Source organism: Eublepharis macularius, chromosome 13, assembly GCF_028583425.1.
Source record: "Eublepharis macularius isolate TG4126 chromosome 13, MPM_Emac_v1.0, whole genome shotgun sequence".
NCBI classification, from domain to species: domain Eukaryota; kingdom Metazoa; phylum Chordata; class Lepidosauria; order Squamata; family Eublepharidae; genus Eublepharis; species Eublepharis macularius.
The window spans coordinates 3,556,063-3,583,676 of NC_072802.1; the positions used below are offsets into that span (position 1 = coordinate 3,556,063).

Below are 27,614 nucleotides of genomic sequence, written 5' to 3' on the forward strand. Positions count from 1 at the left end.
AAGAGGGGTCGCTGGCAAAAGAGCCCCTCTTGACTGCTGATGCTTTCAGCTGAAGAGTCTGAGGTCTGTAATCCCAAGGCCAGAAATCCAAATATAAGAATATTCTAAGTAACGGACCACCACAGCTACTTTCCTCTGACTGGAAACCTGTTGCATTTTTTTTAAATGCAATATATGCACCTCCTGAAGCTCCTAGGCTGTTTGTTATAAAGTTCACTCTTACAAAATACAGAGGGGGAAAAGAACACTGATGATATGATGGGATAACCCCTCCCAACAACCAACATCCCTTATTTTTAATGCACCAACTCTGTACCTACATGAAAAAAAAAGTCAACATTCTCAGGTGCCAATATCAACATTTGAGACTCCAGGTAACTCTCTCTACCCAGGATGTCAATCATTCCTGTCATTTATAGTCTGTATTTCTCACTGAGACTCAAAGCAGATTACACAATGCAACACAATGCAATCAATGTCTGGGGCATACAATAAACAAAACAATAGGGCAGGGCCCCCGAACATGGTACTCGTGGGTCTATTTATGGCACCTACCAGCACCTTTCCTGGTTGCCTGCCAAGTGGTTCTAGAAAGTGGGCAAAACCAGGTAGGGATTTTGGCCAGCAAGTCTTCTGGCTGGTTGTGCACATTTTTAAAAATGTTGCTTTGGCAGCAGCCGCCATCACAGCTCAAGGATCTTCCCTGTGTGGCAGAAGGTAAGACGAGGCAGCCATTTAGTGGCTGCGCCCACCACACTATGTCAAAGCCCTTTGTGGCCTTAGCTCCTTATATCTGGGGGGGGGGGGGAGAGATACGTGAATATCTCTGTGAATCCTCAGCGGGGGGCAATAGCTTAATAGGCTTAACAACTCTCCTGCGCAGGGCTGGCTTTGCTGAGCTGATCCAAGCTCCTGCAACCTCCAGACTGTGCTGTGGAGCTGCCCTTGAGAACAGTCCGTAAGCTTCATCTAGAGCAAACAGCGGCTGCCTGTTTGTTAAGTGGGGGGGGGGCATTACCTCCACCACGGGGCATCATACCTTCTAATGCAGCTTCCCTGGCTCGCTATTTGCTTCCCAGTTCAATTCAAGGGGCTGCCTTTTAAGCCTCCAACCACTAGGGAGGCACACATCTAAAGGACCCTCTCTCCCCTTATGAGCCCACAGACCAATTACATTCTGCAGCCCCAAATTTGTGAACGGGGCCCTCTGTCGGGGTCCTTGGCCTCTTTGCTGGCGTTTAGGAAGTCTGTAAAGACCTTTTTATTTCAGAAGACACCTGTACGAAGTTTCTAAGAGGCATTTAGTATATGGTGATTTGAAGCTTTGTTTTGCTTTTTAAAGCAAGATGCTTTTGATTGATTTGTAGTTGGCGGCTTGGAGCTTTGATGATAAAGGCTGTTATAAATGTTGAGTCCAGAAGGTGCCGCGGGACTGCTGTTTAATTCTGCTGCAACAAACTAACATAGTTACCACACTGGATTTTTTATCATCATGTGAACTTTGTAAAGGTTCTTACCCGATGTAGAATCCAAAATCGTGTTACTATATCAAGAATAGGAAAACACACAGGGGTATTACATTTATACCCTAAGGCAGTCCAGGATCTTGGGTTTGATGGAAATACTCCTAAACCAGCCTCCTCCTTCCCGTACCAAGATGAAATTGCCTCAAACTGGGAAGTACTGGGCACGAGATCTGTATGCCCCCCCCAAACTGAAAAGCATACACTAAAAAAATCAGTTTAGCACACCTTCCCTCAGTCTCTCAAAGAGGCAGTCATCCACCCACTACTTAAAAAAACAATTTGTTTTCTTAGGACAACAAATGGTTGTCTCTAATCTGCCCTTTCCAGGCAAATTGACTGAGAGAGCAGCAGCTGACCAACTCCAGGCCTTCTTGGACAACTCCGGTGCTTTGGACCCTTTTCCGTCTGGTTTTAGGCCAGGCTACAGGACAGAGATGGCTCTAGTAGCTCTAGTTGATGACCTCTGCCAGAATGTAGATCGGTGATGCTTCACTGCTGCTCCTCCTGGATCTAACTGCAGCCTTTGACACAGTAGATCACGGCATCCTGTTGAGGCGTTTGGAGGCAGAAGCTGGTGTCAGGGGATATGCCTGGGACTGGTTTAAATCGTTTTTCATGGAATGGACTAAACGGGTTCCTATTAGAGAACAGCTATCCTCAGCGTGGCAATTACCTTGTGGGATTCCACAAGTTGCAGTCTTATCCCCCGTGTTATTTAATTTAACCGCTATACAAAAGCCTTTAGGAGAGTTTTGTTTCAAATAGATTTCATCTCTGCGTTTGACTTTATGCTTGTTTCTCAAATTTTCTGCTACCATACCTTACTATATATCTCTTTCGCTGAATGTCCTAACTGTTGTTCATTATTGTACTTTGCTCAATGAATGGCCTAGCTGTTGATTATATTGTATTTTCACGTACACTGTGTAATCTGCCTTGGTTCTCAGTGAAAAAGGCAAACTATAAACAAACAAACAAACAAACCAATAGCATGCTCTTCCCCTGCTCCTGAAGAAAAACTGAAATGAGAGCATGTTAGAGCAGCAGCAGATTCTTCCACTGTCGCTGCAGCTGGAGTTTCACCAACACGGCGGCTTTCTCCAGATCAGCTCCCTGGGAGCAGGATGCCCAGGGAGAAAGTAGCAGCTGCCCGCCCCCAAACAATCGTTGGGAGTCGTCTTGTCCAGTAGGATTGTGACTGGAGGAACAATTTGCAAAAGCTGCTTCTGCCGTCGGCTTTCTCTGGCTCTTCAGGCAGCGATTCTAACAGAGAGGGGAAGGACACTCAGAGCCAAACTACAAGTGACGTCTTACACAGGTTGGACACTAGTCGGCTTCCCTCAAGTTTTGATGGGAAATGTAGGCGCCCTGGTTTTACAGCTTGGCTCTCCATTACAGCTGCAAGACCAGGATGCCTACATTTCCCATCAAAACTTGAGGGAAGCCGACTAGTGTCCAACCTGTGTAAGACGTCACTTGTAGTTTGGCTCTCAGACTTCGGTTCCCAGGAAAACTTGCGAAAACAATCAAGTGTTCTCCACATGAAAAAAGTCACGAGTCAAGGCTTAGCCAGCTCTCTGCTACCAGCAGGGCCCAACAAAACGACCTTGGAAAACTTACAGCCGTGTCTGTGATGGGGACAGCCACCTCACGTTCTTTATTCTATATACCAACTCTGAGCACAGAGGCCCCATTATTAGCCAAGCCACCATCTCCTGTTCCACACGGGCACCTTAGTGCAGAAGAGCGCTTTGCACTTCTTGACTGGTACTGAGCCCGGCAGCAGGATAGCGTAAAATCCAGGCACCCTCTGGAGCCTTATCTCACAGATTAGAAAACGCCACTGAGCAAGGCCTGTCCAGAGCAGGCTCAATCCACTTCTGTCACCAGGTGACAAGCACCCTTTCTGATAAGCAGCCATTAAAATGGATAGTTAAACAGCGCTGTTTCTGGGCACTCCATAAATGTTCCCGGCACACGCAGAGAGACTAATCTGTCACTTATTAACCAACAGCAAAAGTGATCTAGGCAATATTTGTTTGCAAGGGGGGGGGGGGAGATTAGCAAGAATTTTAGCCAAGTTCAATTCACAGCTGCCTCATTCACATCCCAAGATGAATTCCTGATTAAAATCTGAGCTCCAGTGAACAGCACATGAGCCAGAAAGAACCATTTGTTGTCCAAAGAAAACAAAGAGGTGGACCATCTCCGATTATCTACCAGCCAACCAGAAGGTGACACAACATCCACTGAAGTAACTTGAAAGAATGGATAAAAGACCACAGGACACGACAGAGAACTAGAAGACTGGTTTTGACGAAACAGTATTTCTATCCGCTGCCCCCCCCTCCAATATCTGAGACAAAAATGTCAAGATGAAACTGCACAATCAGTGAATCATCGGAAAACACTGGAAAAATCGGAGTGCTGGAAAACTAAAATTTCATCAAATACATAAAATAGACCATCTTTGGGATCTACATGCAGAACAATTTTCCTCTTCCTCATTGTGTGCCGCTAAACCTTAGTTGTGGCCCAATTCCTGTGAGGGTGGCTACAGAAAAGGAGGAAGTGAGGTTGTGATTGCTAGGCAACTCCAAGGCATCTTTCTGGACTACAGTTCTGTTGACATGACTGACTGCGTCCAGGGAACGAGCGGCAGGTGGGATTAGGACAGGGCTCTGGGCAAAAGAGCCAACATCTTATTCATGAAATCAAGCTCAGGAGTTGCCAACAGATCCTGCAGAGTGCTTAGGGTGACGCTTGGGGAAGAAAGAAGCCAATGAAGAGCAAAACCTCGCCTTCTCTCTCTCCCCAGCTTCGGCGTCTCTCCCGTGTCTCCACGATCATGCACATACCATCGGGAGAGACTTCTGCTCCAAAGCAGGCCGCCTTAGCAAGCTTCTTTCACTCACTTCTGCTTTCGTTTCAACCCGCTGCTTCTTGTTCTTCATTCCAGCTGATTCCAGCTGTTATTTCATTTGAGCAACAGAAAAGCGACAGGCACAATTCACGAGCACCACAGAATGTGTAAAATTCAAATTGAGTCTTTATACTTTTTGACATTCCTTCCACGGCACAAAGAGAGTTTCAGTCTGAAAATACACAGTGAGAAAATAAAGAGAAGTCTGTCTCTTTAAACTTCTGAAATCCGGCCCCTAGCGACCGCAAAAGTTAATACAATTATCTGGAGGTGACTTTCAGGGAGACTCCACACAAGGAGGGTCATTGTAGCTCAATTATTAACTGGGCTGGGGGGACCCCTGACTTTTTCGGAATGCAGCCTTAATCTACGGCAATGTTTTCGTTGCCAGAGAATGCTCCGGAACTGAGCGCAAAGGTTAATTCATTCATTCCCAGTCCTAGCCTTTGTCCTTCAGCCACTGGATCTCTGGGAAAGCTCCTTCCACTCACTGCAAAAGGGAATTCTTACACTGCTGTTAAGTGCTGCTCACAATTCATGCCCTCAAGTTTCCCCCAAAGGAAGAAAAAGTCGTTGTAAGGCGCAAGACAAGCCCAGCGACAAAAAAATCTGATCAGAGCCCAGCAGGCGCCTCCAGAGGCCTCCGGCCCTGCCTGCCGATCCCAAACATGCTCTGCATGTACAGCGGCTGCTCAGGGGCGCAGGGGGGGGGGAGGGTCCAGTCTTCTTGTCTCCCAAGATTTAGGGGTTAGCCCTTTAAATGTGCCGAGTCTTGTCTTGGAAAACCGTGTCTGAATTTACCCTTAACCAGAACAGATTGACCTTCGGCTGTCTCCATTTATTTCTGTCCCTTTTCTTTTGCACCTTAATTTGTCTCCCAGAAAAACCCAGCCTTGCAGGGCAACTGTGAGCCTTAAGCCCCTCTGTGTTTGCCAGGGGCTTTGAACACCAAGAGCAAGGGGGCCATTCTCACTTTGCCCCTAACTCACTGGATGGTCCGTGCACACTTCTACGGTTAGGATTTGGAATGAAAGGCAAGTATCATCAAGGGAGGGACGCATTCTTCAAGCAACATGGGGGAAAACAGGCAGCAAACAGAAGCGGGATTGCCTGAGGATTCCTGATTGCTTCCTGGGACCACAGCTTACTCCCCCAACAAACACCACTGCGGTTAGATGGACTATTACAGCATAAGGCTTGTGCCAACGCAGCTCACAGCGCTGTTTGGGGCACTGTTTACCAACTAGAGGGCCTTTGGGAGCTCAGTGGGTGCCTCTAAATGAAAGGAAGGTCAGCAATGGTGGGCAAACTTCTCGGAAAGACGGCTTGCTCACATTCCCCCCACAACACACTGATTCAGAAAGGGGCCTGGCACACCCAAGGACAGTGAAGCTCAAGAGACCGGGCCAGAGCTCCACAGGATTTGACTGTGTGCATCCACCAGAACATCTCTGGGAAGATTCTGCAATGCACAGGGCTCTTTGGCACACACATCAACACAGAAAGTGCTGTTGGAAGGGGAAAGTATGCAAGCTGAGCGTGGGGGCAGGAGGCAACGTCCCAACAGGCAGTCACCCCTGTACTCTTTGGGGGTGCTGGCACCTAATGCCACAGAGACAAGCAGAGGAAGTCCCCTTAGAGCATTTTGGTTTGGATCAGTTTCCCAGACCCAGTTTAGCTTGTAGGAATCCTGGCAATACAGGCACATACTGCCCCCCCCCACCCACCCACATACAGCTTCACAGAAGCCATTAAAGAGAGAGGACGAGAATCACAGCCTTTACTGGAGCCTAAAAACTGAGGAAAACAACAAACTAAAGACGAGTATCTCTTCAAAAGCAAGATTCCATGCAAACAAATATTTACATTTGAGTCAGCACAACAACATAAATGGAGAACTCTGATTAGGAGACACATGATATGCAGGGCTGTTACTAGCCCTGGAAATTCCAGTCCAAACAAGCAAGCATTTGAATTGTCCAGCTGCAATCCAGATCTGTCAATGCAATGCCACAGATCACGGGCCAAGTATGCAATGCCGTCACTCTAGTCCATACACGTTCAGTACGCAGAGCACAAGATTAGAGCCCTGGGGTGGCTGGACCTCTAGCTGAACAAGCCAGGGAAGGGGGCGAGAAAGCACCACTGCCCTGAAGAGGCAGGCAGGCACCAGTCCCTCCCATGAGTGCCACCATCTCCTGAAACCATGGCACAGGTTGGTCACCTCTGTGCCAACGCAGTTCACTTTTGTTACTCAGCCCTGGCTTCTCAGCTAGTCCACAGGTTCCAGTTTACTTCACATCTTCCATGGGGAATATCTCCTACACAAACTCAACTGAAAAAGAGCTATTCAAGAGCTATATGCAGCCCATATTGGTTTCAGTGAGGCTGGAAAAGGTAATGGGCACTCCCCCCAAACTCAGGATATTAAAATAGCAAAAATAAGTGAAACAGCCAAACGAAACAGAATTAAAACCTACTATTCTATCAGGGAGCAAATATTCATGGCTGAGAGTCAATAGGCTTCCCTGCAAACTGTACAACATTCATGCATCAAAAGAAGCAGAAAAGAGCTCAACAGCAGCTCTGACCAGCAGCTCGTCTTATCGTCCGCATGACAGAACAAGTCCGCGTTGGTTGGGGCAGGCAAAGGCTGCAGCTCAGCCAGTACCCGAGCAAGCAGGACCACCTGGAGGAGGGCTGGGAAATGGGGGGCAGGGCTGAGGCGCGCACACAGATGCCCCACGCGGCCTTGATCCAGAGTCCACTGAAGCCCCGGCCGCCGTGCCTGCCCAGTCCCTGGCTTGACCAGACCAATGCCAGTGCTCCTTTGTGAGCGGCGCAGCGTGTAAAGGTGAGGAGGCAGGACCCTCGCACGGCACCCTTTGGCCAAGCGGACACCTCTGCCAGGCAACAGGCAGAAGGCAGCCGCGAGGCCGGCATGTCACAGGGCTGGCAAAACTGACCTTTTCTACAGGGGTTGTGCATTATTAACACATTTTTAGTCATTCATTTTGTGGTTTAAAGGTATTGGACCGGGACCTGGGAGCAGGGCGTTCAAATCTCCACTTGCCACGAGAGAAGCACGTGGTGGTCCTGGGCCAGTCGCTCTTTCTCAGCATTTTGAACCTCACAAGGTTGTTCTGAGGGAAAATGGAAGATGCGAAAGAACCGTGGGCGTCCCCCAGAGCTCCTTGGAGGAAAGGTAAGAAAAACCACGCAAATAAACGCATGTTTCATTGGGAATTTAGCGTTTCTAAGCTAATTAGTAGTTATGCCTTTTCCCGTGATTGGATCACGGAGCTCAAGCCCCAACCCGAGGGCCAGCACCCCCCAAGGCTGGTTGGGTTGGGTGTGCCAGCAGCCCCTCGGGGAGAGGAGAGCTGCCTGCCTTGCCTCCTCACACCGCACGGCCCTCCTCGGGATGCCCCGCTGAGGAAGCAGGCCCTGCCTGCAGGGACCCACTCTGAGCTGTGGGGCCAATCAAGCCATGAGGCAGACAGCTGCTGCCTCCGACTTGGCCCGGCAGGCCGAGCAACTTGTCTGTCATGTGAAGACTCAGCAAAGACTCCCGAGCTGGGCTCCCTGCTGGCCTTGTGGGTGTCTGGTGTGACCCAGATCACACTTCTGCCTTGCTCTGGCTTTGGACGGCTGGACTTGCCACCTCTCTGCTAAAGCAGGGCAGCCGTTTTCAAACAGCTTAACAGAGAAGTGCATTAAAGAGAGGCTATTAGATAACACAGCAGGGGACTCAGCCGGTTTCACGGTTGGAGAGTCAGGCTGGGATCTGGGGAAGCCAGGCTCAGATCCGCACTCTGCTCTAGAAGAAGCCTGTGGGGTGACCTTGGGCCAGTCACACACTCTCAGCCTCACCTACCTAGAAGGGTTGTTGTGAGGATAACATGGAGGAGAAAAGACTGATTTCAGCAGTTAGGAGGCAGGTGGGGTATAAATGAGCGATGTTGCAGGCTGGGCTCAGGCATGAGAAAGCAGAAGGCAACCACTTTCGAGCGCAGGCGCGCTTCACATGCACCGTCTTTGCAGTCTTGCAACAGCCCTGTAAGGCTGGCTGGCTGGCCTGCCTCCGGGGTGAGGTTGAGGCCCTGGCAGAAGCACACCCCGAACCCAGGGCTCCCAGGCCACCGCTCCTGCCCACACAAACCCAGCCGCACCAGTGGCCCGGACCGAGGCGGGCGCGGCGTCTCTCCTCCTCCCTCAACCTGCGCACGGAGAGCGGCGGAGAGCAAGGGCAACGGCACGCCCCGGAGCCTTCTGCCCGCTCGTCCCCGCGCCGGACCCATCACTCGGCTGCCGCGCACCTGCCAGCACACCCCGGCCTCGGAGGCCAGCACGGACCTTCGTCGCTGGGCGCGGGCCGGGAGGGCTCACGCCCGCGAGGCAGCCTCCGGGCCCAGCCGCCTTCGCCCCGGAGGAGGCCAGCCGCGCACCTCAGCCCTTCCCGAAGCAGCGCCGGCCCCTCGGACGCACCGGGAAGCGAGAGCGGGGCAGGCGCCCGCCGCCGGACGGCACCAGGAGCCGGGAGCGGGGCGACACGCGGCGCCGCCGGCCCCAAGCAGCGCATCTCCCGCGCGGCTCGCACGTGGCCGCCGAGCCAGCGCAGCGCCCCCCAGCCGCCCGCCCCCTTCCTCCCCGCCCGCCTCCCCGCTCCGCTCTACCTGCCGGCTGCGCCGCGTCTCCTCGGCCAGGCGCTCCGACGGGCCAGCCAGCCACCCGCGCCCGGCTGTCGTCCGCGCCGCTCGAAGCTCGCCGCCAGCCGCGCAGGTGCCCGGCCGCCCTCCGCTCCGCCCCGCCCCGCCCCGCCCCGCGGCGGCCCGGCCAATGGCCTTCTGCCCTGGGCCGCAAGGGCGCCGCTTCCCTTCCGCGCCAGCCGCGGCGGCGCCCGGGCACGGAAGGCTGCGCGTGGCCGACGCCTGCGAGGGCCGGAGCGCCGCTTGCAGGCGGCCTTGGAGCTCCTCGGCCAGGCGCGGGGCGCGGCCGGAAAGCCCCGGAGCCGCGAGAGGCCGCTGCCGCCCGCCCCGCGGGGAAGCTGCTTGGAGTGGCCGGGCCTTTCGGACCGAGTGGGGTCTGCCTGCAAGGGGCTTTCGGGGCGAGGGCGGAGCAGGGGCGCTTTGCCCCGCCGCCTCTGCAGGGTCTTCTCGGGGGTGCCCCGTTGGAGTACTGACGCTCGTCGCTCCTGACACCTCTCGGCATTGGACTCCTGCTGCTTTCCCTGCCCACAAAATGCTACCCAGTTCTAAATTAATTCAGTCTCTACCTTGCCTGAATTAAAGTTCAGTTTATTCACCCCTTCTTCCTTTATTTATTTAAAACATTTATAAGATGCTGTAAAAAGACTTGCTCAGGACAACTCACACACACACACACGAAAGGAATTTAGGTAGAAACCAGACAATAAAATCCAGATGCATAAAAATATTTCAGCAACCTGAAGGATCTTCAAAACATCCCTCAGGCTGGAAGCAGACTGTGAACAATGGAAACGATCAGCCCCCTCCGCTGCCCCCTGCCTTGACTGGGGGCTGAACCATAACAGGCGTGGTGGCAACAGGATGTCGGTATCAGCGAACAGCTAACACAGAATCCTCACCTACCGGGTGGGCTTTGCTAAACGTCTGATCCTTCACCCCGCCCGTCCAGGGCTGGCCTGCAGGATCAAACTCCCCCCGGTAAGTCCTTGCAGCCCTTGCCCTGCCCACCTCCCAAATGCCAGCAATTTCTTCTGCTGGCCTTCCTCTGAGTGCTCCGGACAAATCTGAAGTTTACACTAAGACAGCTCTGAGACGGCTTCTTTCTCGTTTCAGGAGGCAGCGCGACGGAGCTGATTCTGAACAGCCACAGGGAGCGGCGGGCTTCTGGGTCCGCTCCCTGCCCCCCCCCCGCCTGCCTCCAAACGGCAGCTGCACTTGTGCTGCTCGAAATCCATGATTCATGCAAGAAAGCTGCTTCCGCCACCAGCGTCCGTTTCCCTGCCCTTCCACTGCAGTGGAACAGCCCTGACCTGCAGAGGGGCAGGAAAAGTCCGGGCATGACTCAACACAGGCCGCGTCACAGAAGCTGCCTTCGCTGCAGCCAGGAGTCCCGCGTTGCCTTTGCCTGCCCTCCTACATTCACTCGCCTGGGAGTAAATCCCGGGGAAAGCAGTGGAACATTCCTTGGTACACACGGGATTGGGTGAAATCCTGCACAGTTAGGAGGCTTAAATTCTATTAATCTTAACTCAGTCAAATATAATCCTTGCTAAGGATGCAACCCTCTGCAGCTGTCCGGGAATAGGAGCCCTTGAACTCAGTGGGGATGACTTCTGCCTGAACGTGCATAGACCTGGGCACGCTACCCCACGGACTAGTCAGTCATGACCACTTTATGCCTCATGGCTTTCAGCTGACTCTGGCTGGATCAGGGCTCCCTTGGGATTTAAGCCACCGATCTGAATTGCAGCCCAAGGCCCAGCCAGTGTTCTGCCAGACTCCCAGTGGCCAAAGCTCGACAACAGATGTGGAGTTGCTGTCTCTTTGCCCTAGAATTGACTAATGCATCTGATAAATGATAAATTGATCTACTCAGTATGCCTCAATCCATCAGAAAGCAACATTTAATTGATTCTCAAACAAGCGCTTATAAAACATGACGATGAACAGTGTCTGGAAGAGGCATTCTTGCCTGTCCTGTGCACTCTTCTGGGTTGATGCAGACCGTGACGCAGACGCACCTCATTAAAAAAGAAGGGTGGGGGGTCTGCTTTTTGTCCCCTGAGCACTTTTAGCCAATCCATTAAGGCTGCAAGCCAAAGGACGCCTACCCAAGAGCAAGCCCCATCACATTCAGCGTGGCTTATTTCTGGGGTAATGTGCCCACATCTGTCTCCACCAGTTTTTTAAGTGGGTGACAAAGCTATTTTTGCCCCCTCCCAGGCCTATTTTGAACCCGTTTAGGAGTGCACACACAGCTGCTCCCTCCTTCTCCACTGCCATTTTGTGGGGTTCAAAACACACCTTGGGTCCCACTCAAGGCTGTGAGCCTTCCCAGCCTCCACTGCCTGTCATTCTACCCCCCCCCCCCCCCAGAGCAGCATTGACATAATGGAGGGAGGAAACCTGGAGTGCGGAGAGCCCTTCCTAGCTGAGCAGAGCTGATGTTTCTGCATTTGTTCAGACTTCCAGACCTCCCCACATTTCTCCAAGCAAAGCAGACCAAATTCCTTCTATGTTACTCTTGTACATCCGATTGTGATCTTTCTTCCTCCCAAATTTTCTCCACTGCATTATTTAGGAAATTTGGACAGGTGGAAGTAAACACACACTCTCGCTACTTGCCAGAGGAGCTAAAAGATCTTGCAAAGCAACTTAAAGAACACTGGAAGATTCCGCACGTGGTCTGAGATAGTAACTCTCCTCCGCCAGCAAATCCTGCGGCAGAATTCCCAAGCTCCGGCACACACACGTACACATGCACCATAAAGAAATGAATGGATGGAACGAAAGTGCAAAATAAGAACTTAAATATGAATTAGCAGGACACAAACTGATAGAATGAGAAAGGAAAATGAGTATTAGAACTAATCAAAGTAGACCTACAGCAATAATAGGAGGATAGCAGCAGAAGGAATATATAACTATGATTGTATAGAAGAGATGGACTGAAATGTATGGTATTTACATGTATTACGTACGTAAAGCTTGAGTAATCTGTTATTTAAGTTGTGATGAAAAAAACTAATAAAAATATATTGGGGAAAAAATTAATGCATCATGATACATCATGGCCAGTGCACCAACCATCATGGAGTGAAGCACAGATGTGTGTGTTTATGGCGACCCTATGACCTATGGCGACCCTATGAATGAAAGACCTCCAAGTCGTCCTCTCATTAACAGACTTGCTCAGATCCTGCAAACTGGAGGGCGTGGCTTCTTTTATTGAGACCAGCCATCTCGTTTTAGGTCTTCCTCTTTTCTGACTGCCCGCAGTCACAGATGAGCTCACTGAAATCAGTGCACGTAAATTCACCTAATTCTATACCAAATTGTGGCTAAAATACAGATTCAGGCAGGATTTCTGAATCAAGGATGACAATAGGTTTTCAAAGCAGGCGAGATGAACTCTGAGCAGTAACTGGCTTTAGCTCGGCCTCCTCGTGTGTCGGCCGCTCCCACCACGAGCTCGTCCCCCCCCCCCCCGCTTCTCATTGCTTGTCATGCGCCTCTGCCCTTCCCCACCCCCAACTCTGCAGGCGCTTGCTGGGGCTTAATCTGCTTCCCCGTCTTCTTCTCTGCATCCAAATGATCAACAAAGAGGGCTCCTTAAAAGGATCCTCTGAAGGAAGTTTCCGCTCCACTGAATTCTTACAAAATTATAATTTGATGCTCTGATCATTTCTTAACATTAGGAGACCATAGGGAATGTTTAGGGAGAAAAGGAGACTTGTGGTTTGTTAATGGATAAAACGGACTTCATGCCAAACTTCCTTTTTCTGCAAAGGAGGCTCCTTTTAAAGGAAGTGGCATTTTTGTGCCAGAGGGTGCTGAGAGGGCGAATCAGTGGCGTAGACTTTCCAATTTCCGGGGGGGGGGGGGGCTGGGGCTGGGCAAGAGGTCGTTAAAAGAACCGGGGCCTGGTGACATCATAGGGAGGGGCCTCTACTATCTATGGGGGCAGGGCCATGGGGGGTTTAGGGAGGGGCTCCCTACAAATTTAGGGGCTCCTGGGTACCCCTGGACACCCCCCCTAACAATGCCCCTGGACTGGGCCAAACCTAGGGAAAGGTAGGAGTTGGCCAGTGGTTATAGTGGTATATCAGCGATCTCCTGCTATGTACTGTTTTTGAAATTCACTTTTAAGATAGCCACTTTAAGATCTACAAAGATACATACCGTGTGCATAAGACAAACTACTGGTCACAAATTTGACGCTAAGAAAGGCAATACAGAAACATCTGTAAGGGAACATTTTTAAAGTTTTTCTGGATGTTCATTTACAGGAGTCTTGTTTGTGTCTTATTCATAAGAGTGACTTAGTAATGAAATTTACTAAATTATGGCATCACAGATGCCTTCATTTGGTAAATGCATAGAAGTCTCTGAGCAAGGGCAGAATACAAAACAGTTGCTGTGCACTCAATTTCTGAGCAATGTACAGAGTTCAAACTAGTAACAATCTTCTTCTCACTTTGAATTCATAACCTATGAATAGAAGCACATTTTGAGGCAACTCAGAACAGTCCTCACAGCTACGGCCCTCAAGAAAACTCATAGTTATGCCACTTAATATTTTAAGTTACACTGTATGTGTTTGTCCTAATTGATGTTCTTTGAATGAACTCATTAGCTCTAACATTAAGATCAATTTCCTGGGAGATCCGTGTTTGTGTCCATGAAGAAGAGCCCAAGTGTTTGAGCCTTGCTTGTCTCGTGCTTGACCACGGAGAGGTCTTTATTCCACAAAGGCATGAGGATGGCCTTTCTGTGGGGCAGGAGGAACCGGGTACAGTAAGGCCTGTCCTGATAAGGTTAGCTAATTCTGGAAGTAGCTGGTACAGACATTTTCCTTGTCTGAATATTCTGGCCTGTACACATTAGATGTCCTATTTTGGTCCTTGGCAAATATGTGTGAATATCTGCTGGGACGAGCTTACCTGGGTTGTGCAGGAAGGGTTGTGTAATCCTTGGAGCTTCTAACTTTTTGTAATAGCATTTCAACTCCCCCCCCCCCTCCCAATTTCTTCTCTAAGCATTAGGCAGTTGGTCGCTCGCTTGAAACTGTACCACACCTTTTTTAGGTACAAATGTTGCCTCCCAGCACTCGGTTTCAGAGGTTTACTGGCAGGAGCAGACTGGAACATGAGAATGAGAGTGGAACAGTAACACGAGGTGCACACTTGTGTCTCTGCCAGTGCTCCAAGACAATGAGGGAGCAGAAGTGGTGGTGCTCACTTAAAGTTCAGATGGAGTGGGAATTTAAAAAAACATGTGGGATGGGAATAATTACTAATGGACAGCTGTGTTAGTCTGTTGTAGCAAAATTACACAGAAATGGTTGAATGGGACACAGTTATACTTGACTTTAAGGACAGAGCAGTGCATTTGGAGAGGGTGTTGCTGTGAATGCTGAATGCCAGAGAGGGTGTAGAAAAACCAGAAGATGTGTGAAGACTGCCTTCCCCCTAGGAACCGCTATGGGTGGAGATTCCAGGCCCGGAAGGTAAAGTGGGGGTGAGCCATCACTTGCCCCACCAAAACCACGAGAGTGTTCTGTCTCAACAGAGGTTAACTCATGCTCTGAGGCTGCTGTTTCACCATCACTCGCATTACTTGTTAGTTCCCTATCAGCCTAGTGATTGTGTCTCCAGAAATGGAAAATTAGCTGTAGAAAAATAAAGCCCTGGAAATTTTCTAGAAAAAAATGGTTTTCAGAAAAGTTTCCATCCCACATTTCTACAACTTGGTAAGAAAGGTACCAAGTCTGAAAGGATGCCTGCATGGTGAATGACTCCAATCAAGGAAGCCATGAAATGCAAGAAGGCTTCCTTTTAAAAGCGGAAGGTTTACCCATCTGTGCAGTGGACATAGTGATAGCCAGTACACAGATGGCTTCAAACGGGGATTAGATCCATTAGTGGAGGAAAAGCCCATCAGTGGTGACTAAAGGGAACTTCCACATTCAGAGACAGTCAGCCCCTGGATGCCAGTAGAGGATTCAGTAGTACGGGAAGGCCTTTGACTCTATCGCCTGTTTGTTTGGTCTTCCAGTACGAAAAAGAATGCTGGGCTAGATGGACCACCAGTCTGATCCAGCAGGGCTCTCCTTACGTTCTTCAATGAACTAAACAAGCCCCCGCCCCACACACACAATCCATATGTTGGACTCCAAGTCATTCAAGAGCAGTTCTTTCACAGAATCCCAGAGTTGGAAGGGGCCATACAGACCTTCTAGTCCAACCCTCTACCCAATGAAGGATGAGCCTAAAGCATCCCTGACAAAGATTCATCCAGCCTCTTCTTGAAAATTACCAGTGAGGGGGAGCTCACCACCTCCCTAGGCTGCTGATTCTACCTTTGAACTACTCTGACCCTGAAAAAGTTTTCCCTAATATCCAGCCGGTACCTTTGTGCATGTAATTTAAGCCCATTGCTTCGGGTCCTACCCTCTGCTGCCAACTGGAACAGCTCCTTGCCCTCCTCCAAATGACAGCCTTTCAAATATTTAAAAAGAGCAATCATGTCCCCTCTCAATCTCCTCTTCTCCAAACTAAACATTCCCAAGGCCCTCAGCCTTTCCTCGTAGGGCTCAGTCTCCAGACCCCTGATCATTCTCATCACTCTCCTCTGCACCCTCTCAATTTTGTCCACATCCTTTTTGTATTGAGGCCTCCAGAACTGCACACAGTACTCCAGGTGTGGCCTGACCAAGGCAGTATAGAGAGGGGCTATGACCTCCTGCGATTTCGATGCAACGGCCCTTTTGATACAACCCAAGACTGAGTTTGCCTTTTTTTCCCACTGCATCACACTGACTGTTCATATTTAGCTTACAGTCCACTCTTACTCCAAGATCTCTTTTGCATACACTACTACCCAGAAGTGTATCCCCCATCCCGTATTTGTGCTTCACATTTTTGTGGCTCAAATGTAATACTGTGCACTTATCTATGTTGAACTGCATCCTGTTCACAACCGCCCACTTCTCCAGAGCATTCAGGTCTTGTTGAATTTTAAATCTATCTTCTTGAGAGTTTGCCACTCCTCCCAATTTGGTATCATCAGCAAATGTAATGAGTAGCCTGTTTACCTCTTCATTCAGATTATTAATAAAAATATTGAAAACTACCGGGCCCAAAACTGAGCCCTGTGGCACCCCACTGGACACCTCCCTCCAATCTGATGAAACGCCACTGACCACCACTCTTTGGGTGCGGTCCTCTAACCAGTTCCCTATCCACCGAACTGCCCTACAGTCCAGTCTGCAGACTTCCAGTTTACCCATTAGAATGTCATGGGGAACCTTATCAAAAGCTTTGTTGAAATCCAAGTAAATCACATCAACAGAGTTCCCACGATCCATCCAAAACTCATAACCCACCTCAGGATGGTTCCTGGAATAAACCTGAGGCCAAAGAAGTATCCTTTCTAGCTCTCAGAGGCAAAAAGTGACCTGAGCTACCGTTTTAATATAAGTCAGAAATTCAGCACTCCTAGGTCAACGCAGCTATTCAGTAGACCCGTTGCCTGTGAACTCTGGATGCACATGTCCCGTGTGCAGCAGTGGAGAAGCTGGGCCTCTCAGATCCAAACTCTAGACAGGAAAGCATTCAGCACCAGTAAGGATTTCAAGAGCTTTCCGGTAGTTTCCTCATCTGAAGAGGAATCCAAGGGAGGAGGAATGTCAGAAGCAGGAAATATTTCCTAGACACCGAAGTTTAACAAGGCATGAGATACTGGAGAGGCACCAAACGGGCACGACCGAGACGGAAACACAGAGGCTTCTGTTCATGCTGGAGAGGGCTGGCTGCTGAGATGTGACCACAGCAAGTGGCTGGAAGGAGAAAGACTGTGTGCACGCCACACACCCGCCTCAACCAACCTGATGAATGGGCAGCATTGAGGCGACCCACGCAGAAGGGATATTAATAGTTCCCAGAACATCGCTGAGGCATGGCAGCCTGCCCAAGGGCCCCACCTCAGCCAACACTGCCATCCAGGCAAAGGAAATGGTGGGTATATGCGGGGAGGGGGGGTACATGCTTCCGCGGGACCTGGGCCTGGGGTGAAGGTTTTTAGCTGCGGCTAAAGATAGCTGGAATTCTTTTGCCTCACCAGAAGAGTGGGGAAGATGGGGAGCGTGGATGATGTGCAAGCTTTTAAAAGAACCGGGGAGAGGAACAGGTAAAACGTGATGGATATAAACAGCCTTGTCAACTGTTCTGTATGTTTGCGATGGCATCACCATCACATTGGCTGAGATGCTCACATCTCAAATTGCCTCCCACAGCACAAGAGCCAGGATATGTTTGGTCAGAGAGCCCAAAAGAGAGCTGGCTGTGTGGTTGTTTTGAAGGCTACAGTGACTCAGAGCTTGAAGTAAACCAAAAGCTCCAGCTGACCGTGCCTTTCTGTGGAGATGGGGAGGGGCACCGCTAGAGAGGTAAAATTTCCAGAAATTTTGAAGCCACTGGAAAATAATTTAACTGTTGGGAAAAACTTAAATAGATGCAGTACTTACTTGCCTGTCAAACCTCAACTTCTTTGATTTAACAACACAGAAACATAGAATTGTAGGTTGGAAGGGACCTCTAGGGTCATCTAGTCCAACCACCTGCACAATGCAGGAAATTCACAACTACCCCTCTGACTGCCCCAGTGACAACCCCCCCACCCCAGCTCCATGCCCAGAAGATGGCAAAATACCTCCAGGATCCCTAGACAAACTGGCCTGTGGAAAATTGCTACGTGACCCCAAGGTGGTGATTGGCATTACCCTGGGCATGTGAGAAGTCCATGAGAACTAAGCACTGATGTTACCCATTCTGCCCTGGTTCACAGAGTCAGCATTGCTGTCAGATGACCATCTAGCCTCTGCTTAAAAACCTCAAAAGAAGGAGAGCCCACCACCTCCCAAGGAAGCCTGTTCCACTGAGGGACTGCTCTAACTGTCAGAAAGTTCTTCCTAATGTTTAGCCAAAAGCTCTTTCGATTTAATTTCAAACTGTTGGTTCTGGTCCAACCTCTCGGGGCAGCAGAAAACAACTCTGCGCCATCCTCTATATGACAGCCCAAGTACTTGAAGATGGTTATCCTATCACCTCTCAGTTGTCTCCTCTCCAAGCTAAACAGTCCGAGCTCCTTCAGGCTTTCCTCATAGGACTTGGTCTCCAGAGCCCTCACCGTCTTCATTGCCCTCCTCTGGACATGTTCCAACTTGTCTATGTTCTTCTTAAATTGTGGTGCCCAAAACTGAATACAATACTCTAGGCAAGGTCCAACCAGAGCAGGGTAGAGCGATGCCATAACTTCTCATGATCTGGACACTATGCTTCTGTTGATACCGCCCCAAACCGCATTTGCCTTTTTAGCTACCACATCACACTACTGACACATGTTCAGTGTATAGTCTACTAAGACCCCTAGATCCTTTTCACACATACTACTGCCAAGACAAGTCTCCCCCACTCTATATTTATGCATTTGATTTTTCCTTTATAAATACAGAACTTTGCATTTATCACTACTGAAATTCATTATTTGTTTTAGCCCAGTTTTCCAGCCTGTTAAGATCATCCTGTATCCTGACTCTGTCTTCTACCATATTTGCTACCCCTCTCAATTTAGTAGCATCTGTAAATTTAATAAGCATTCCCTCTATTCCTTCATCCAAATCATTTATTAAAATGTTGAACAGAACAGGTCCCAGGACTGATTCCAGAGGAATCACTTATCACTCCTTGCCAAAAGGATGAGGAACCATTAACTAGCACTCTTTGGGTGCGATCTGTCAACCAGTTACAGATCCACCTAATAGTAATAGGATCCAAACCACATTTCACCAACTTGACGACAAGGATATTATGTGGAACCTTATCAAAAGTCTTATTGAAATCGAGATAAACTCTGTCTATAGCATTCCCCTGATCCGGCACTTTTCTCAAAAAAAGAGATAAGGTTAGTCTGACATGACTTGTTCTTGAGAAACCCATGCTGGCTCTTAGTAATCACAGCCACTGTGACACCCCCCTTTCTAAATGCTTAAGACTGATAGTTTGATGATTTGTTCTGAGACTTTTTCAGGTATAGACATCAAGCTGATGGGTTGGTAGTTACCTGGATCCTCCTTTTCCCCCTTCTTGAAGATGGGGACAACATTTGCCCGCCTCCAATCTTCCGGCACCTCCCCTAATCTCCAAGAATTCTCAAAAATAATGGACAGAGACTCAGAAATTACATCTGCGAGTTCTTTTAGTACCCTTGGGAGCAATTCATCTGGCCCTGAGGACTTAGTTGAATTTAACGAAACTAGGTGTTTACATACTACCTCTATGCTGATCCTCTCTTCCCCCATCATGTGTTCTATTATTGTCATGTTGAGCACCATTTCCCTCGAAGGAGAAGACTGAGGAAAAGTAGGAATTAAGCAGTTTTACCCTCTCTCCATAGCCTGTTACACTTTCACTTCCCTGTCCCTGCAATGGGCCTACCGTGTTCTTGCTCTTTTTCTTACTCTAAACACAAGCAAAGAACCCTTTTTGTTGTTTTTAGGAACTCTTGCTAACCTAAGCTCATACTGAGCTTTAGCTTTTTTAACATTCTCTCTACAAGCATAGGTTGTCTATATTCATTCTTGTTTAGAAGACCCTCCTTCCGTTTCCTAAATGAGTCTTTTTTATTTCTCAGTTCATTAGAAAGCTGTTTATGGAGCCACCTTGGCTTCTTTAAGCAACTCCTGTTTTTCCTTCTCATAGGAATCATTTGTGATTGTGCTTTCAATATTTTGCTTTTAAGAAACTCCCACCCCTCTTGAACTCCCTTCTCCTTAAGTATTTCTGATCATGGGATTCTACCCAGCATAGCTCTCAGTTTGTTACAATTTCCTTTCCTGAAGTCCAACCTATATGTCTGACTACGTGCAGCTTTTCCCTTCCCCAAGACTGTAAATTCCAAAATTACCTGGTCACTGCTACCCAGGGTGCCCCTACTTTCACCTCGTCAACCTGTTCTTTCCTATTGGTGAGAATCAGGTCCAAGATAGCCGAACCCCTTGTTTCCCTCTCTACTTTCTGAAAAATGAAGTTGTCAGCAAGAAAAGTCAGGAATTCATTTGACCTTTCATCTTTAGCAGAGTTAGATTCCAACAGATATCCGAGTAATTGAAATCTCCCATGACAACTGTGTCCTGTCTGTGAACTTTGTAATTTGTACTAGGAGTTTCTAGTCCATGTCTTTTGCTTGGTTTGGTGGTCCATAGCAGACTGTCACGGTCAGGACTAGGGTTCCCACTTGGGCGGGTGCTGGGCTGAGTGGAAGGCAGAGAGCAAGAGTCCGAAACACACCAAGGTCAAGAGCCGGAGAGTCTGTTCGTCAGGGGGGCAAGCAGAGGAGAGTCAGAAAGCCAAACGGAGGTCGGAAAGCCAAGTCGTCAGTTTCAAACGGAGACAGGCAAGAGGTGGTCAGGGACGGAGCCGAGGTCAGGACACAGGAAATCTATCGGAGCAAAGGCAGGATACAAGGTGAGCTGCTGGGCACAAGGAGTGGCAAACAAAGTTGCTCCCACGCTGGGCTCTGCCCAGCATTTCCCTTATAAGGTCAGAGCGGCATAAGAGGGCCAGGTGTTTCTCCTTCGCTTGATTGCCCTGCCTCGTCTTCGGCAGTCAGCTCCGCCCGACCCTGCGCTTGCAGGCGTGTGCTCCTCCTCCGTTCCCACACCGCCTCTCTTGCCTCAAGCCTTCTGCCTTGCTGCTGGCTCTCAAGGCTTGGTTCTACGAGGCGCCGGTTCCCTCTCCTCTCGGTGCGCCCCCTCACCTCCACTATCCTGTGCTGAGGGACCGGGTTGCTCATCGCCATCTGGTGCTTCAGGGGCTGCGGGTGAGTCTCCCACTGGCTCTTCCAGCCCCTTGGAGGAGGAGGAGGAGGAATCGTCTACAGGTAGAGAGCCTAACTGGCGCAGGTCTCCGACACAGACCCCCACCACAGAGAGCCAAATTAGTGTAGTGGTTAAGCGCTCCGGACTCTAATCTGAAGAACCCAGTTTGATTCCCCACTCCTCCACTTGAAGCCAGCTGAGTGACCTTGGGTTAGTCACAGCATCTAGGAGCTCTCTCAGCCCCACCCACCTCACAGGGTGTTTGTTGTGGGGATAATGATAACATACTTTGTAAACCACTCTGAGTGGGCATTAAGTTGTCCTGAAGGGCTGTATATAAATCGAATGTTATTATTATTATAGTATCACTATTATTTCTTATTCCTTTTATTTTTACCCAGAGACTCTCAACTGAATTTCCATGCTCAGATATATGTATTTCCTCACAAGTATATAATCCTCTACATATAATACTACTACTCCCCCCTTCCTTACTTGTCTGTCTGTTTTGAAGGAGTTGTATCCCTCAATCCTAGTATTCCAATTGTGAGTGTCATTCCACCAAATTTTCAGTAATGCTTATTATATCATAGTTCCCTTCCTGTATTAGGATTTCAAGTTCCTCCTGCTTGTTTCCCATACTCTGTGCATTAGTGTAGAGACATTGGAAGCCATGAGTTATATGTCCTGAGGTTTTTGTTTCTGTGCTTACCTGTGAGTTAATGTTTCCTAGTATATGTTCCACTCCCTGCAGGTCTTCAGTGCTCCCTACTCCAGTTATAGACTTTGAATTTTTGTCTCTCCCTCCCATAGGATTTAGTTTAAAGTCCTCCTTATCAGGTTTGCAAGGCTCTTACCAAACACATTTTTTCCTACCCTCAGGAGGTGCAAACCATCTCTCGATAGAAGAGCTTCATCTCGAAAGTGTAAGCCATGGTCCAAAAAAACCAAATTTTTCCTGATGACACCATCTATGTAGCCAGTCATTTATTTGCAGCATTCTTCTTTCTCTTCCTAAACCACGGCCTATGACAGGAAAAACTGACGAAAACACAACCTGTGCTCCTAGGTCCTTAACCCTTTTACCCAGTGCAACATAGTCTCTTTTAATGTGTTCTGGACTGTGCCAGGCAATATCATTTGTTCCCACATACATTTGGAGGAAGGGATAATAATCTGTGGGTTTGATAAGTCTTCCTACCCTTTCTGTCACATCCTGGATGCATGCACCTGGTAGACAGCATACCTTTCGAGACAACACATCTGGTCAGCACACTTTACCCTCTACCCCTCTCAGTAGGGAGTCCCCAATTACCAGCACATGTCTTCTCCTATACTGAGGAATGGAAGCACGAGTCTTCTCATCTGCAGGGGCCTAAGAAATTTCTATCAAGGTTCAAGGAGTCTGGGGAAGTAACTCTTGATCCAGTGGTCCAGAATCAACATCTATGGGGAGATCCTGGAACCGATTGCTTAGCATCAGAGGCTCAGAATGTCTCCTGATTATCCTGCTCCTGTGGGTCACTTTCTTCCACGTGCCCACCTCTTGTATTGGGTGCTCCTCCAAATCCTGAGATACCTTTCCCTTCTCCTCCTCCTGTTGCCCTCTGAAAAGTGCTTCATGCTTTCTTCCCATGTACTCTTCACCTTCCCTTATTAAATTGAGTGTGGACAAGTGTGCCTCAAGTCCCTGTATCTTCTCCTCCAGTAGGGCTACCCACTTACACTGGCTACAAGTGTAGTTGTTGTGATCCTCAGGTAAGAATGCAAACATGCCACAGACTGTACATGTCACTGCCTCAGCTCTCTCACCAGCCATGCTGCTGCAATCCATTTCAGAGGTAGTTCAGGTTTTATGGTACTTCCCTGATAATCCCCTTGCCAAACTGCCTCAGAAGTCAACTTGTGAAAGGTTGGCAGAAGGGGTAAAAAAAGCCTAACACCTAATATAAAATACATCTCATTAACATCATAACATGTATTAGTAAGCATATAAATTGTATCATTTGGCATACTTATAGAATTTAAAAATATAAATCTCTTCGTTTTCTGGAAGAAAAACTGCAAGTATACTTGAGAAAAGTTGCCAACTGTTGCACCCTATGTGATCACAGAACATCTGAGGGTTAGGTAAAAATAAAAGTTGAAGATAGAAAGAAAATGTATTTTTGGACAGAAATTCTCTCATAGAAACACCATACATAAGGCTACCAGCATGTTTAGCTATTAAGCTAAACTTTAGAATACTGAAAACAATGAACTCTTTAATAATGTATTGACATTAAATACCTTATAGCATACTACTTGTTGCCAACATTATTTACACTTAAACCAAAAGGTTGTGTACATTTTTTTCAGTATCCCCTCAAAACTTCCAGTTCTTCCACTGGACAAATTCTGGAAGTCCCCAGATTTTTTTTTTCATGCTACACATTTTTAATGTGAAAAAAACCTTGTCTTAATAAGCATTTTACTCTTTCTAAAAGAAAATAGTTAATAGGAGTCATTTTTCATTTCTTACCCAATTTTTTCACTTTTCTGTTGGGAAAACTGGGGGGAAATGTCCTGGGGTGGGGAGGGAACAATGGGGGAAAATATTTTTTCCTTTAGGCACCCCCGTATCTATTTATCTTTTAGCCACAACTGACTGGCATTGCCATTTAGAGTGTCAGTCACATCCAGTTTCGTTCCACAAATCCCATCTAATAGTGACTGACCGTGTGTGCAGCTCAGAATGAATGCCTGATAAAGAGAGGCACTGTAGGAAGCTGTCAAAGAGGGAAACTGTTATGAGAAAATATCATCCCTGAATGTGACCAACTAAAACAATTTTAGACATGTCTCCCACATAATATTCTTGGGCCAAGTGACTGAGTGGCTAGTGGCTTCTCAAACCCAGGTTTTCTTCAATTAAACAGATTATCCAGATCCATGTCAGTCTGGGTTCTGTCTGGTTTTGGCAATGCCTTGGTCACTTACTGATGACCTGAACTGAGCAGTGGGCACATGGAGTGAGTCCTTGTTAACTGTCTTGGACTTCTCCGCATCATTCACTACCATTGATCATGGCAACCTCCTCCACCATCTTGCTAGGATGAGGGCAGAGCTGGTTGATGCTGAGATGGCTGCTCTTCCCCATAGACTGTGGCTCTTGGGATTCCACCGTTTCCCACCTTTTCTCCATTTAAGGTCAGTGTGGGGATGCCGGGGCGATCACCAGGATGAGTGTGGTGCCATTAGCGTGTGGTTGGCAGTGGTAGTGTGGTTGGCAATCAGATCTACCCTCTTGCTTTGTTCAGATTCTAGGAAGGCTTCGGGCCTGTTAAACACACATCTTTTGGAGACGGGACATGTTGGATGAAGAGAGCAATGCAAATTTATCCAAGCAAGAGGGAAGCTACGTTAGCTGGGGTTCAGCTGACTGTTCTGGATGGTTTTTCCAGGTTGGGTGTGAATCTAGATCCAGCTTGATTGCTGGCCAGGAATGCTTTTTATCAGCTTTGGTGGATTTGCCAACTGCAAGAACTTCTTAGAAAAACTTGACCTGGCTGGAGAGCAACACTTATCCCAGTGACATCCAGAATTCTTCCATGTTGGAGTTCTGGCTCTTCCTGGCCAGTCTGAGAGAAGGAGACCCTCAGAAGGAACAGCTCTAAGCTAGCAAGTAAGGTTGCCAGTCCCCTCCTGGGGGTGAGGGATCCCCTGTTCCCACCCTCCACCTCTGCCCCCGCTTACCTGGCCGGTGGGGGAGGCACGGGCCTCCCAAGGGGCGCACTCCCAAGCAGCATGGCATGCTCCCGCAAGCCCCATTCAGGAGCATTCCCATGCTCTCCAGCAGCCCAATCTGGCTTGATTCGAGCCTGACTCAGCCTGGATCGGGTCACTACAGACCACGGGAGCACTCCCACGCTCCGTAGAGGCCTGATTTGGGCATGAATTGGGGCTGAACCAGCCTGAATCGAGCCACTGTGAAGCACAGGACCACTCCCGTGCTCCACAGCAGCCCATTCCGGGTCTGATTCAGGACTGAATCAGCCCAGATCAGGCCACTGCGGAGCACAGGAGTGTGCCCATGCTCCAATTGGGCCCAATTCGGCCCCCCATGGAGCACAGGAGTGCTCTCACGGATGGCTGCAGGACATGTGGCCGCAGGATATCACTTCCTGGAACAGACAACAGGCAAGGTAGGTGCTGGCTTTCCCAGCTCCTGCCAGGGGGACAGGGGGACCTGGCAACTCTACTTGCAGGCTAGACTGAGAGCAGTGCCCTACAGCCTCTGGTTCTAACCAGCCCCCCCCCCTTCCACCTCCAGGGAGGGGAATGGGAGAGGGAATGGTTGTCCAGGGGAACCTCTATTTCTCTTGCTTACTAAAGATCTGTTCTATCTCCCCCCCCCCCCACGGTATCAGAATCAGGCTGCCTGGTCAATAGTTTCCCACCCACACCCTTTCCCCACTTTCTAAAGACAACATTTGTTAATCTGTGGCACTTCACCGGTCCTCCAATTTTTCTAAGATATAAATATATCACCTTCCACCATGGTGTTTCATTCAGTTCACAAAAACAGAATTCACCACATAACCCAAATCAAATACAGTCCTCCAAATTGATGAAAATTAAAAACTATGATTTCCACAACAAACAGCAATTAAAACAGTAATAATTGACAAACCCACAATAGCTAATTAAAATTAAAACAACAATTAAAACAGAAGCATGAGAAAAAGAACCAAGCACAATCAGTATATCTAATTCTCAACTTGGCTAAATCTGAGAATATTTAAATCCAGAGATTGGAGCCATGAAAGGACAACAGATCTTTCTACAACTTGAGAAAAGCCCCAGGTTTGCAGAAAAATATGAAATATATATAAAAATAATAGAAGCTGCATCTGTAGCATTAAGACATGAACGCCCTCAGTGGCTGTTGCTGGGCAACCACAACAGTTTTGCCAGTATTCTAGGCTTGATCCTGTCAGTAAAAGCCAGGGGGGAGAGGTGGGGCCCTTTCAGAGGTGTTTTGGCCTTTGAGAGAAGACTCATCAGGGTCAGGCCTGGCAGCAACCACTGGGTGACTCAATGCCACATGATTTGCATGACTCATCCGGGCCTGGCTGCTCACTGCAGTTTAAAAGCCAGTGTGGTGCAGTGGTTAAGAGTTTCAAACTAGGACCTCAAATCCCCATTCTGCTATGAAAACTTAATGGATGAACTTCGGTCAGTTACATTTTCCAGAGGCCCTTTTCCATTGTTTTTCTCTCCTATTCTATCCCTGTTCACAGAGTTGATCTGAGGATAAAATTGAGTGTAGGAGAATAATATAATAACATAATAATATTTGATTTATATACTGCCCTTCAGGACAACTTAATGCCCACTCAGAGCGGTTTACAAAGTGTGTTGTTATTATCCTCAAGACAACCACCCTGTGAGGTGGGTGGGGATGAGAGAGTTCTGAGAGAGCTGGGACTGACCCAAGGTCACCCAGCTGGCTTCAAGCAGAGGAGTGAGGAAAAGCAGATAGAGGCTTTTGAAAAATTGGTTCTTAAAGAGGTAGGGGTGTTGGAGAGAAAACATAAGATTTGGCAGAATATAACCAGAGGAAAGGGTTGCTTTGGACAAACTAAGGAAGGACTCAGAAATCATTATCAAACCCTCTGATAAGGGGGGCGGGATAGTAATAATGAATAAGGATGACTATAGAAAGGAGGTTTGGCGACAACTAAATGATAGGGAATACTACCCTATGCAGTAGAAATACTACCCTTTGCAGTAGAATGCAGTTACCTGATCTAAGACTTTACCATGAAACGATATGTTTGGTGTGGCTAAAAGAATGGGTGTCTTTGACCAATCATAAGTTATTAACATTGGAAGGACATAATAAACTATTTGGATGGCACGCATATATGTGGTACGGGAAGTATAATATGGATGCAATGTTTCAGCACCACTACCTGAGAAGAAATCTACTGTCAACCTGGCTCAAGTACATGAAACTTATAGAGCTAAAGAAACCACTTTGGATTGTTCCAGCTGAAGTAATCAACCCGAATATGGAATATCAGGGAAAGGAACGGCTTACCCTCAAAGATTTAACAGTATTAGAAAATGATGGGTTGAAACTTAAGCGAAATGAGGAGTTGCCATTTAAATATGGTTGGTTACAATATAGACAAATTAAAGATTTATTTGATTCAGAACACAGAAAGAATGGTTTTAGAATTAAAAATTCAGAACCAGAGGAACTATTATTGGGGGATAATAGTAAAGCAATATCTAAAATGTATAAGTTGTTATTGAAGTGGTTTACAGAAGATGAAACAGTCAAGGTGCAAATGGTAAAGTGGGCCATAAATTGTAATAAGGAAATAGCGATGGAAGCATGGGAACAATTATGGGAAAATACCTTAAAAATATCAACTTGTACCAGTATTAAAGAGAACTGTTATAAAATGCTGTATAGATGGTACTTAACACCGAAAAAATTAGCCATAGCTAAAAACAGTGTTTCATACCTGTAACTATTGTTCATCTAGGTCTTCCGTGCAGGCACACACACATGGGACTGCGCACGC

At 48.1% G+C, this 27,614-nt stretch overlaps 1 protein-coding gene and 1 long non-coding RNA gene across 4 annotated transcripts in view; one reads left to right on the plus strand and one right to left on the minus strand.

Annotated features, from left to right (window-relative positions):
* STARD8 (StAR related lipid transfer domain containing 8) overlaps positions 1-27,614 on the minus strand; it is a 136,100-nt gene that overhangs the window by 63,300 nt on the left and 45,186 nt on the right. The window contains exon 1 of one of the 3 annotated variants that reach the window (XM_054996014.1): positions 9,126-9,196. The exons of the other annotated variants lie outside the window; for them this stretch is intronic. The gene's annotated coding sequence lies outside the window, so the exon portion shown is untranslated. Of the gene's footprint in view, positions 1-9,125; positions 9,197-27,614 lie in introns of those variants that run through there. 3 annotated transcript variants of the gene reach the window in all.
* On the plus strand, positions 7,229-12,093 carry LOC129341084 (uncharacterized). The gene is made up of 3 exons (XR_008598093.1): positions 7,229-7,303; positions 7,477-7,654; positions 11,740-12,093. It is a non-coding gene; the product is annotated as an uncharacterized LOC129341084 (long non-coding RNA).